The sequence below is a fragment of the Helianthus annuus genome, chromosome 7 (genome assembly GCF_002127325.2).
Source record: "Helianthus annuus cultivar XRQ/B chromosome 7, HanXRQr2.0-SUNRISE, whole genome shotgun sequence".
Lineage (NCBI taxonomy): Eukaryota > Viridiplantae > Streptophyta > Magnoliopsida > Asterales > Asteraceae > Helianthus > Helianthus annuus.
The window spans coordinates 88,107,607-88,121,504 of record NC_035439.2 but is presented as its reverse complement, the minus strand read 5'-3'; the positions used below and the strand labels follow the sequence as shown (position 1 = coordinate 88,121,504).

The following is a 13,898-nucleotide window of genomic DNA, read 5'->3' as shown; positions in this document are numbered from 1 at the left end:
CTTTTCGAAAAAATGTGACATTTTCTAGCTAATCTAGCCACAGCTCGAAAAGTGTGGCCAAATATGATCTATTGCCACAATATTTATTTGATTTTCTAATTGATGTGACGATAACACATCTTGTCGAAACTTTTAGTCACATTTTCAATAAAAAATGTGTCAATCACTAGTCACAGTAAAAAAGTGTGACCGAATGTTACTAACTGACACTGTAGGTTTATAATGATGTGACTAAAAGATTAATACATATAGCTACTTATTAATTTGTGTAGCCAAAGAATATTGTTATTAGCCACTTATAAATTTTATCTATGGCTAAAAGTTATCAACTGTGATGATAAAACAAAATACGTGACTAAATGTAGTATTTTATCACACTTCAATTCATTTACGTGACTATCCCTTTTGACTCTTTATCCCCTCCATTTATTTCATCCCCAACCATCTTCTCTGCTTCCACCTAGCTACTCAATCAAAAACCCTAATCCCCAATTCCCATTTTCACCCAAAATTCAAGATAACAAACCACTAGAACAATGTCTAAACGATAGGTAAGTCCAGCACTCCATCGGAGAAAAGGAAGCTTAAATCAATTCAACATAATAAACCGTTTATTCGAGATCCATTTCGAGGTGTTGGAATGGTGGTAATCCGGTTGTTGTTGTTTCTTGTGTTGGTGATAGTCCAGCTAAGGTTGAATTGAATGATGATTTGAGGAGGAGGCGGTCTATTTCGGTTGCTTGGCATCAGATTAGTGACTCTGAGGTATAATTTGGTACTTAATTAATTAACTGTATGATGTTATTATGTTTGTAGAGTGTTTACATAAGGTGTTAGTGAAATGAAGTGTATTTGTTTAGTGAGAGTTTCATGAAACTAGACCTTATAGAAGGAATGGGAAACAGTTTTCTGCTCAATAAATTTCATCACATCTATATATTATTATTTACCAGTAGTTGATAACTAGTTAGGTTAGAATGTTAAATTTCAGCACAGGAAACAGTTTATGTGATGTGCACACCAATGCCCTGACTTGTCATGTATTATGTATGCCAAGAACCCTAATTATGTTGAGTGATTGAATATTTTTGGTTTGAATTGTAGTTATGAGTTTAAAAAGTGGGTTAAATGGATCTAAAAACAGTATTTTCTTATTTAGCTTCTTTTAGTTTAAATGAAAACATTATGTTCCCACCCCTGTTTTTGTAATTATTATTAAGGTTTAAAAACAAAAGATGATTCTTCTGTATCACTTTAGCAGTTTTTGTGTTCTTATTTATTATCAGGGCGCTTTAGTAGAATAGATTACATGGTTTAATTGCTAAAGAATTTAGTAAATGTGCTGAACTCAAAGTCGTCTAAGTCAAATTGTGAATTGGCATCTTCTTTGTTTTGTTTGTGAGTAAGATTTAGCAGTGTATTTTACTGATGTGCAATGCAATGAAACCTTAGGTGGATGGTGTGTAATATTGTACAAATTGCACTTAAAAGAAGCACTACTTTTATTCAATTTCTACTTTAGCAAAAGTCAAGTGGTGTGTTCAGCGGCATATGTTATAAGTTTTTGATTAGATAATCTTATAACATAGACCCCTAACAGGAATATGACTGACTATTAAGCAATTTGTCCCAATCCTATTAGGACTCACACAAACAAATAAATCGCAATTTGTCTACAACAATCTTATTTATCAGAATTTGTTATAAATTCATCAGCAGATGATCTTATGACATAGACATTTCAATTTATCCCAATCCTATTAGGACTCGCAAAAACAAATGAACTAACATTTGTGTACACTAATCTCTTGATCAGAAATTGTTTATTGCATAGTCTTCTCTCATTATTGAGAGATTTGTCAAGAAATACTTTATAGGAAAAAACCTTCCTCTCCTGGTCATATCATTCGTCCGATGTCCTTGTACGTAGGTTCACTAGTAGTAATTATATATTTTATTGTATTATTTTTAGATAAATGAATAGTTTTATGACGTTGTTGACCATTTTTGGTTTGAATTGTATTTATGAGTTTAAAAAGTGGGTTAAATGGGTCTAAAAACAGTCTTTTCTTATTTGTTGACCATTTTTTGTTTGAATTGTAATGAATATGTATCAAATAACTAAGTCTAATATAGGGTTGTGTTTGTGATCAGATTGTGTTCAAAGTTGATCTCAACTAGAGGTGGCAATCTTGACCCAAAGGCTTTCAAGTGGGTTAGTTTGGGTTGCTATTAAAATTATATGGGTTAATTTGGGTAAGATATTTTAATTAAACGGGTCACAACGGGTCAACTGAAATTCCATCTTGTTATTTCTGGGTCAAAGCAGGTCGACAACTTTAAAGAAATGGGTCGGATTGAGTTTCGTACCAAGACGGGTTTTGGCACGGGGCGGGTTTTGGATCGGAACGGGTCCGTTCGGATCGGGTTCGGGCCGACACAGGTTTCCGCACGGGACGGGTTTTGGATCGCAACGGGTTTTAGGCCGACACGAGTTTCCGCAAGGGTCGGGTTTCGGATCGCAACGGGTTTCGCATTGTATAGCCACACCTAACGGTTTTAGAAACTTTAACTATGCTGCAATGTTGAGGCTGCCCAAGAGTTTAACCCATGTAGAGAAAGTAGAACAAGCTGAGCTCATCATACTTGAACTTTGATTATGTGATTAGTTTCGAATAAACTGTAGAAATACAATGCAAAAAAAAGTATTCAGGTCACGTGATTAGTTTTTAATAATACAAGTTGGAAATTTATTTGCTCTTTTGTTTCGGTTTTTTCGGTTTCGTTTCGAATCGGTTTCAACAATTTTCAGTTTTTTTTTTTTTCGTTTTGGTTTCGGTTTATTGTTTCCGTTTGGTCGGTTCATTCGGTTTCGTTTTGGTTAAGTTTTGATATTTAGCTTCGTTTTAATCGGTTTTTTTGTTTCGTTTCGGATCGGTTTTGATCTTTTTAGTTTTTTATTTCGTTTCAGTTAGGTCTTTTTGTCCGTTTCAACCCGAACCCGTGCTGACCCACACCCAATTCGCCCCGAACCAAAACAACCTTTTTGTGTAATTGACCCGTTTTGACCCGACCCATTTTGACCCTACCCATTTTGACCCGTGACCCGACCCGACCCGTTTGTCAGGTCTAATCTCAACACAAACATCAAGCTGGTAATACAAACCAAAATCATGCCACTTCACTTTTTATCTAACAAAATAAAATAGGTCTTCATGTTTTATAAATCATAAATATAATATTGTTTTATGAACTTATATACTTATCAAGGAGACAAACAAGGGAGCCTAGTAAATCTAGCTGTACTGCTGACAGTAGCAGCATTACGTTTGCTTCTGTCCCGCAATCGATCTGTTCATATAATCAGGCTGCAGTAATGGAAGAGAATTTGGATGAATAGAACGAACTTTCATCGAGGAGCAATGAATTACTGTTTTTGCTTCTGTCCCGCAATCGATCTGTTCGTATAATCAGGCTGCGGTAATGGAAGCGAATTTGGATGAATAGAACGAACTTGCATCGAGGATCAATGAATTACTGTTCGATGTAGCCGCTCAATCTCCAACCCACTATGGATGTTACGTGATGCTGGTGGGAGAGAACCCACTGCCTCTGAAGAAGAGAAACAACTTGCTAATGAGTGTTCAGCAGAAGCAGAACTGAGTGCAAAAGTGAATCAGGTAATTTTGTCTCACTGATATATTATTAAAGCTAATTGTCTCAGCAGAACTGAGTGCAAAAGATCCATGTTTTACTAATGTCTTAAATATTATAATTTCAGATTATAAGTATAATTATAGATCTGTGGGAAAATGAGCCTGTTCTTCGTCCAGCTGCCATGGCAAAATAATGATATAAAAATATATTAATAGATACAGAGATGGAGACTTGTCAACAGGATTAGTCAATAATACTTAAAAGGAGGCTTGCTGATGAGATTGAAAGACAGGTAACACTTTGCATCTTTTATCCTGTGCATTTCAAACAAATAAACTGTTATGTGGAATAAAAATAACAAAAGAAGTATGTTTTTCTCTTTAAGATGATCTGAAATAGTTTATGTTATGTTGCAGAGGATGAAATGCTTCCCATGACCGAAAAATAGGTCATGAAGAAGCAACAACGGGTGTAGGGTATCATATTTATTTTGATACTGACAGGGACTTAAAGCTCGTTAACTTGCAAGAAAAAAAGAGTGTAGCTGGCTAGTGAAGAAATGTAGCTGGCTAGTGAAGAAATGTCGAATTACTTGCAGCATCAACCATTTGTAGCCATAGATGGTGAAGGTGGGCTAAAAAGACCTGCTGAAAATTTTCTCTCAGATGCAAAGTTATATTTTAAAGGTATTGACGAGGAATGTAAACTTACCTTGCCGCGAAGCGCTCGTGCTTTTATATCTATATATACAACTTATATATGAATCGTTTAAGGTTTGAGTTATGTTTCCGCCCTGTATTGTTGACTTCGCCGTAACGTGCGGGTTCCCCACAAGTTTGTTTGCATGTCGACTTGTGTGAAATATCACCAATTTATGGTGGACTTTGTTTATACACGCCCAATTACTAAACTTTTGGTCTTTGGATTTTTGTATTTATCGGATTTTTTTTAATGACAAAACTTACATACCCTAAATTGCACCAAATAAATCCTAATTACTCCTTGCTTGGGATTGAACTCAAGACCTCCCACTAAGAGACAAGAGTCTCTACCAAGTGAACTAGCCCCACATTGGTGTCTTCATCGTATTTATAGAATATATATAAATCATTTCTGTATTTTGTGTATTTGATCACATAGAAGATTCATATGGATTATACATGTAATCTCTTAGTTTTTTAAATTTTAGTTCGGTTCCTCTAAAAAAAACTTCCCTTTAAATGATACTCTAAATAAAATATATACACTATTTAAAATAAATATACAAAAATCTTACAACAAAAGGTCATATATGGCTTAATGGACGATATTGGGCCCGAAGAAGATCTGTAATTGTTATTGGCATGGCTGGAGTGATTGATTATTTAATTGTATAACATCATGTTTTCATGTTTCACATGTAATTGCTCACTAGTTTGTTTGCATGCAACTTGTGTGAGATATCACCACTTTATATTGGACTTTGTTTATACACGCCCAATTACTAAACTTTCGGTCTTTGGTTATTTATACAATATAAATATATATGTATATGTATATATAAATAATCTCTATATTTCATGTTTATGACCCATGTAAGATTCATAGAGATTATACATGTAATCTCTTTTTCTTTAAATTGTTTATATTTCAGTTCGGTTCCTATTTTAAAACTTCCCCTTCAAATGATACTCTCAGTTAAAAAAATACACTATCTAAAATAAATATGCAAAAAATCTTACTACAAAAAGTCGTATATGTTTTCATGAACCACAAAGGACTACTGTTGATCATACATGCCTTAATGGACCACAATTGATAATAGTGTCTTAATGGATCATATTGGGCCTTAATGGTTCGAAATGGACAACTCTAGATTATATATGTCTAAAAGGACCATATTGGGTCTTAATGGATCATGATGGACAACAGTATATCATATATATCTTAATGGACCCTATTAGGCCTTTGTGATATGACCCTTTATGGATCACAATGGACTATAGTAGGGGAAGGTTCATTTGAGAAGAAAATTTTATTGAGAAGAAAAAGAATAAAAGGGTACAATTGTAAAACATTAAATAGTTTTTTTCACATCTCATTTATTATTATGTTTGACTAATTAATTAGTTATTAAGACAATAATCCTCCACACTAAGTATTTTTGCCTACACACATCAAAAGTTATCCTACACATATTGAAATTTATCCTACACATATTGAAATTTATCCTACACAACTCGTAAATTATCCTACACGCCTCGTATTTATCCTACACTATACATGAATTTTTATTTTTATTTTTGTGAAAAATATATATCTTAAAAATAAGTTACAAATTTAATATAGTTAGTTATTAAAGATGAAACTACCAATTAATGATGTATGTAAGTTTACTAATATACCCTTATAGTTACATTAAGTACAAATATTAAATGAAGTCTAATGAAGCATTCCTATTGGTTAAAATTTCTTCTTTTTTCTTCTTACAAAGAATTTCTTCTCATTTGAACCCTCCACGACTATAGTATATCATATGTGTCTTAATGGATCATGATTGACAATAGTAGATCATAAATGTCTTAATGGACCTTATTGGGCCTTAATGAATCACAAAGAACACTTATACATGTATTAATTGACCATATTGGGCGTTAATGGATAAAAATCGACAAATGTAGATCATACATGTGTTAATAGACCATACTAGGTCTTAATGGATCATACATGTTTTAATGGACCATATTGGGCCTTGATGGGTCAAAATGGACAATAGTAAATCATACATGTCTTAATGAACCGTATTGGCTTTAAGGACCACATTGGTCAATAGTAGATCATATTAGTCTTAATGGACCGTATTACTACTTAATGGATCACAACGAACACTAGTAGATCATATATATTTTAGTGGACCATATTGGCACTTAATGGATCATAACAGACAATAACCAGTCATATATAACTCTTAATGGGTCATATTGGGGCTTAATAGATCGTGATGGACAATAGTAGATCATATATGTCTTAATGGACCATATTAGGCCATAATGAATCACAAAGGACTATTGTAGATCATACATGCCTTAATGGACCATAGTGGGCCTTAATGGATCACAATGGACAATAGTGTCTTATTGGACCCTATTGGGCTTTAAAGGTACGCAACGGGCAGCAGTAGATCACATATGTCTTAATGGACCCCATTGGGCTTTAAAGGTACACAATGAGCAATAGTAGATCACATATGTCTTAATGGACCGTACTTTCTACTAGAACGCGTGATGAAAAAAATATAGTTCAAATTATACAAAAGACTTAATTATTAACTTGTACAAATAATTACCTTTATAATTGCCATTTATCCTAATTTTAAGACACCGTCATATGGGGTTGCAAACGAGTTGAGCCGTGCCGAGCCAAGCCAAGCCTAGCCGGAGGTTGACTAGGTTTGGTTCAAGCTTTGTTTATAAAGCTCGAGCTCTACTCGTAGTTGGTTTTTCGAGCTCGATCTCTACTCATTTACTATAGATTAATTATAATTATTATCTTATATATAATTTAATTATTTTTTCATAATTTATTTAGATAGTAATATTATTATTTAAATATAAATAGTAGGCTCGAGCTTGAAACGAGCTTGTTTTTAGGTTCAAACTTGTTTTAGCTCAGTTTGTTCACACCCTAGCGTCTTCTTAATGATAGTATAATACCATCTCGATGTAAAAATATAATTACTTCAAATTATTTTTGTTCCCCGCCCAACTTTTCCCTCTTCCTCAAAAAGCCAAATTCCCCCGCTTATCTCCTTCTTCCTCTTTCCCCTTAACCTAAATCAACTCTTCACCTTGACAAATTTGAATCATCACAAAAACCCTCAGTCTCAAACATACCCGCAAATCAAAGTCATCCTATTCAGACGACGATGACACTTCACCAGAAACAAATCCAAAAACTCATCGAACTCTACACCAAAGACCAATTAATCGAATTCATCATCAACGCCGTCGTAGTAAACTCTACGATGTACGCTCGCATACGTCACGTCGCCGATAGTGACGTATCTCACCGGTAAATCTTTGTCTACGGGTTCGTGTGCGGCACCACTAAAGAAACCCTAACTCAATTCCAGAACTCAAACTACTCAACTGTTTATGATTCCCCAATCAGAAGGTAAATTGTTTTTAATTTCGTTTTTGACAAACAGTGACGCTGCAATAGTGAATAAGGAAAAGCCTCGATAGGGGTTAGGGTTTATAGATGAATGATGATGTGTTTTGTAATCAATGTTACTGTAATTTTATTTGAATCTTTTGCTGTCGAATTTTAAACAGGAGAGTTGATTTCAAATCAAGGAAAAAGGGGTTAGGGTTCAGACAACGCAAATCATATTCCACAGCGTTGTTCAGGTTTGTCTCAAACTTATAAAATTACAAGGCCTAAAGCCGTTTGTTAAACACTAAAATTTAGTTTCCTATATATTTTCTCAAGTAAAATAATTAAGATTTCGTTAAGGTTTTGATTAATTTTTTTTTTTTTTTGTGTTTTGAAGATTCAAATATTAGATATGAGATTGGAAAATCACCATTAATTTTATCACCATGGGTAAGCATCGTGACAAAACTTCAGTAGGAGATAACTATATGCTACATTAAAAACGAGCACATCATCAAAAACATAAGTTTATTTTTATATAAAAAAATACAGTTAAATCAATTACTAAACTAAAAATACTTCCACATGAGTGGTCAGCTATTTCTGTTAAAGAAGATCATGAGGCTAATACTGATGCGGGAGTAGTAGAACTAAAAAACATGCATTCATCAAAACAGATGACATTGTAACTTAGGTGAGTAGGTGCACCAACTTGGGTTAACCATGTTGCTTTTCTAAACTAGAAGCGATGCTTAAGAAGTGTGTGGACCAGAAGGGGATGCTTTGTTAAATGGTCTAAAATTCATGAAGGTGCATTTTATGATGCCTTGTTTGTATCGTTTGGCTTATTTCAAATGGGGTGACTTTATTATTCAGTTGATGGTAAATAGAAAATAGTTTTTTTATTGGCTGGGAAGTTAATATTTTTAACGCTTTAGGCTGTTCTTGAAGTACCGGTATTTGAGAGTATAAACCGGTACTGAAAATGTTAAAAGTCGGTACCGAATCGGTACGAAAAATGTACCCGGTTTGGTAAATTCGGTAGTGGTACCGGTTTGGAACCGGTACTCGGTACCATTTGCTCATCCCTAGGAAGCTCTCCAATTTGCAGTGGATGGCAATAGTTGTTGGCTACAAGTCAGGTGCTAATACCAGAATCCACATTTGTTTTTGTACCTTTTGTACCAGTCACATGTCTTTCACCTGGTAATTTCTATTGTGCATAAATGTCTTTCCCCTGGTAATTTCTATTGTGCATAAACTTTTAGCTGATGTAGATGAGAAGATTTTATTGAAAATATATAAAATAGGACTTACTAGTTGAATCCTAAAAAACATTCTATTTATGAGGCAGCTGTACAGACAGTTTGGGACTCATTTGATGTAATTCTTGATTCACATCTCTTGTATTTTTATACTAATTAGATCAGTGATGTAATTGCCTGTAAAATCTACTAGTGAGATTGTACCTCATCGAGTTATTGGTTATTATGATACAGGTTAAAGGTTGTGGAGAAGCATCCTGTGACTCTATATTCTCATTACCAATCCAGGGGTACATGTTGGGCGTTGTGTCTGCTTGTCTTTCCGCGTTGGCTGGGGTTTACACATAATTCTTGATGAAGAAAAATAATGACACCTTATATTCGCAGAATGTTCAGCTGTATACGTAGGTTTCGTTATTCTTTATCATTTTCTGGTTTTATAGTAGAAAATGTGATTATGATGTTATACGGTTGCCTCCTACATGTTTATTTCAAACTTGGGGAAATATTTAACATCGGACGGCTTTTTCTAGATGATTTTAGAGGAGGGTTTGAGAACGGGCCGTGGTGGGACCACCTTTTCAATGGCTACACCATCACAACATGGCTGGTGGTATTAAATAAATATAGGTTCCGCTGGTCTTCTACTGTCATGGTTAATGAAGTATGCTGGCAATATCATAAAGGTTGTACTTTTTTTATGACTTGTATATTTTTTCTTATCTTTATCATCATTATTACGGTATGAACACTTACCCTTTCAGTACCTCCTTAAGAGGTCCCATATTCTTATGACAAATTGTTTCTCTTGTAGTTATATGACTTTATATGGTTCGAATTTACTAGGATTTTGCATTATTCTCACTGTATGCTGGCTATTTGATTGACCAAAGTACCACAACATGTTATGTAATTAGTTACAGCTTCTGCAATCAACTATGCAAGTTTTCGCATAGACTTTTCCACATGCTTTCATATATCATTGTGATAGTGTGTGTTCAATTTGACTCTGTGATCATTGTGATGTATTACCTGCTTTGATAACTGTGAATGAACCCTATTGATGTATGTTTTTTTAACCTTTTTAAGTGCGTTTTCTAAATACCATTACATGCTGGGTGTTGGAGATTATTTTTAACCCACACTTAATTGCATTCAGAGGTTTCAAGTAACGACTTTGATTACTTGTTTTAGTTACTTTCGTTGACCAAATGTACAATTCTGGAAAATATGTTACAACATGAGGATAACATCTTACTTATCATTTTTTGTTATTCTACTGGAAAGTATGTTACAACATGAGGATGACATCTTATCATTCTATGTTATTTTAATTTTCAGGAGCTGTCTTAAAAGCACACTAGGAGTCTCCTACTGTACAATTATGGGATGTGTTTTGTAAAAAGAAACACCCAAATGAGTCATCGTCTTAAAGGGCTAATGTGATCCGCGTAAGTTGTTTTGTTCATAAACTGTGTAACCAACTTGGATTAAAGTTGTATAACTACTTGGCTGTTTTATTGTTAATCAGAAGCACATGCAAGAGATTTCGGTTTTAATTAAGACCCAAGGAAAGATTTGAAGAACATGGTCACCTTCGACTCCCAGCTAATGGGGCATGAGAAAGCACATGGCTTCGCCCAACAATTCCCTTGGAGTGGTGTTATGCCTGAAATGGTTTAAACAGTTTCGTAGCCGTCACCACAGGTACACTGATTCTTGGCATGCTTATAATTGTTTTATTAGTTTTTTATTTAGCTCTACATGCTGGTTATTCGTCAACATTCATATCCCCTCCATCTTCTCCAAGAGCATATAATACTTGTACTTTGATCATAAAAATTACATTTTTTCCATGTTGGATTCATAAAACTAACATTTTAGTTCACCTTTCACAACAGGCGAGCAATCACCATTTCTAGAATTGGAGGAACTGGAATCAGGCAAAGGCAAGAAAGAAGTGGAAGCAAAACCTATGAGTACACGTTTTTCCATCTGATATTTTCATTGGCGAGCATGTATTCGTGCATTCTTTTATAGGGATGGGGCAGTTCAGCAAGCTCGGATCTCAATGATGCTGGGTGGCTGGTCATTGATTGAATTGTTCACTACTTGAAACTGGTGGCTGGTCATTGATTTTGCAATGAAATCTTGGAGCATTCCACAAAGACAAAACAACTAGATATAAGTTTGCAAAACTTTCAAGTCTAAAAGCAGAGAGTATATGGATTTGAAGACAACCTAGAATTAGTTCTTAGTTTATGTGTAGCGGCATTCACTTTGCAACTATTGTGGATAGGTTTTGATTAGAAGTTTATGTTTTTAATTAGTATGTAAATTGAAAACTTATGTATGGATTTTGGTTTATTATTGTTAATATCATTTAGGTTTTCTCATGGTTACTGTTGTTTTAATTTTATAATAATTTAAAAATAAAATGGCTAATTATATGAAAATGGTCACATTAAAACACAATAAATACGTGTGACCAAATGTTAGACAATAGCCACATTTAAATTATAAAATTTCACGTGGCTATACATAATTGTTAGCCACACTTTCGTCAGTTTGTTTCTTTTATGTGGCGGAACCATAACAAATGTCACTGAAAAACAAAATATGTGTGACCAAATGTTAAATAATAGACACACTTAAATTTACAAAATTTCATGTGGCTATACATAACCATTAGCCACACTTACGTGACATTGTTTTTTGTTTGTGTGACTAAATTATAGCAAAAGTCATGGGAAATAAAAATATGTGTGACATAAAGTTAGACAATAGTCACTTAACAGTACAAAAATGTTGTGTGTCTCGTAAACGTTTTTAGCCACTGTTACAATAAATTCATGTAACTATATGATAGAACCGGCCACAATTCGTCACATTGTTTTTTTGTTTGTGTGACGAAATCATAGCAAATGTCATGGGAAAAACAAATATGTGTGACCAAATGTTACACAATAGCCACACCATAGTCACTTTGTTTCTTGTATGTGTGACAGAATGATAGAAATCGCCATATGAAAAAAAGATATGTGTGACTAAAGATTAGACAATAGCCACACTTAAAATTACAAGATTTCGTGTGATTATAATTAACCATTAGCCACACATAGTCACTTTGTTTTTTGTTCGTGTGTCTGTATAATAGAAACAACCACATTTAAAATTACAAGATTTCGTGTTGCTATAAATAACCATTAGCCACACCATAGTCACTTTGTTTTTAGTTTGTGTGTCTGTATAATAGAAACAACCACACTTACAATAAGTTCATGTGACTACATAATAGAAACAGCCACACATACAATAATTTATTTGGACGTTGCTACCCTTTAGCCACATTCAATGGGAAAAATGTTTGATTACAACAACCCTTTTTGCCACACTTTTTTTTAATTGATGTGGCTAAAACAAATTTTTTTTGTAATTTATGTGACTATATAGTAGTAACGGTCACACTTAAAGTAAACACATGTAGTCATTGCTATCCTTTAGCCACACTTAATGAAAAAAATGTAAGATTGTAACAAAAATGTTGGTACCCTTTAGCCACATTTTTAAGTTCTACGACCACTAAAAAGTGTGTGTGGCCGTATGTTACCTACGATGACTCGAGCTTTGGTCACACTTGACCTGAAAAAAATATGTGAGGCGAAAGACATATAGTCACACTTTTTTTGTGTGGCTGTATCCCTATTTTGGCGTAGTGGTAGTATAGTGTTGGTAAGATACCGAGGTCGTCCAAGGACACAAGAGCTTTTAATACCGGTTTATCCTCAACGTCTAATCAATCTAATTTTTTGAGAAAAGTTTTGAAACATAAAAATAAAACTAAAAATGAAAAGATAAAAAGAAAAACAGATAGACAAGATAGAATCACTTGGATCCAACTCGTCTTTAATGTATCCTTTGATGATTTTCGCACTTTCGGACTTTTTAAGATGATCTCTTAGTTATAGTAGTAGGCTCCTCTTTTGAAGGTGACATTACCCTCAACCCAATGGTTTGAGCCAGCAGGGATACAATCCTAAAGGGTCGGAATATTGAAACATAATTAAGTTAGTTATTAATGCGAAAAGTGGTAGGCCCCTCTTTTGAAGGTGACGTTACCCTCGACTACTTGTTTTGAGTCAGCAATGATACAATCCCAAGAAACCGGTTTAAAGTATTAATAGTAGTTTACATATGAGGGGTTCAAGCTATTCGCACCCCTGCCATCCAATACCGCTGGGCATTGAAGGAGGTCCTAGTAAGCTTGAACCACGTCCTCGCAGGATCTATACATTGAACGAGACAAGAACTTTACCAAACCATCCCCCTAACCCCCTTCCAGGTAGTTAACGTACTTTATATAGATCGTAAAGACACGAATGATGACATCATTTACTTTATATAGACAGTAAAGCAACCTCAAGACATCATGAAGAAATGGTAAAGAAAATTCACCTTCAACATAAGAAACTATTATTAAAGTCATTAATACAAACCCAAATAAAAAGTGCCGAAAGATTAAAAATCAAAAGTAGTACATTAAAAACTTGTCTTCACCAGGTGATGTAAGAGGCTTAGCCAAACATGGCCTTTGATTGGCAAGAACTCTTACGATCAATCTTGGATCCCGAGACTACTACACACACTCCAAACATGGCCTTTGGTGGTGGGTGTTGGTGTTGTAGTGGTGGTGGAGTGATGGCAAAGTGGGAGAGTAGTGGTTTGCCAAGGGATGCCTTTGAAGTGAACCAAGCACCCCTATTTATAGCCTGAACAGAGCCCTGGCCACGGCCCTGTGTCCAGCCAACACGGCCCGTGGCCATCATCTTCTCTTCCTTCATT

The 13,898-nt window shown here is 34.6% G+C and overlaps 2 long non-coding RNA genes across 6 annotated transcripts; both read left to right on the top strand.

Moving 5' to 3' along the window:
- The first annotated feature begins 382 nt into the window (after positions 1 to 382).
- On the top strand, positions 383 to 4,577 carry LOC110878596. Of its 3 annotated transcripts, none has more exons than XR_002558103.2 (5): positions 383 to 551; positions 684 to 765; positions 2,155 to 3,680; positions 3,782 to 3,949; positions 4,074 to 4,577. It is a non-coding gene; the product is annotated as an uncharacterized LOC110878596 (long non-coding RNA). The 3 variants fall into 3 exon arrangements; XR_002558101.2 differs by having other exon boundaries at positions 383 to 765; positions 2,155 to 3,155; positions 3,271 to 3,680; XR_002558100.2 differs by having other exon boundaries at positions 384 to 765.
- A 2,811-nt stretch (positions 4,578 to 7,388) lies between these two features.
- On the top strand, positions 7,389 to 11,452 carry LOC110878595. Of its 3 annotated transcripts, XR_004863386.1 has the most exons (8): positions 7,389 to 7,809; positions 7,971 to 8,045; positions 8,189 to 8,241; positions 9,291 to 9,460; positions 9,590 to 9,742; positions 10,398 to 10,507; positions 10,588 to 10,763; positions 10,958 to 11,452. It is a non-coding gene; the product is annotated as an uncharacterized LOC110878595 (long non-coding RNA). The 3 variants fall into 3 exon arrangements; XR_002558099.2 differs by lacking the exon at positions 8,189 to 8,241 and having other exon boundaries at positions 9,600 to 9,742; XR_002558098.2 differs by lacking the exon at positions 8,189 to 8,241.
- Positions 11,453 to 13,898: the final 2,446 nt, after the last annotated feature.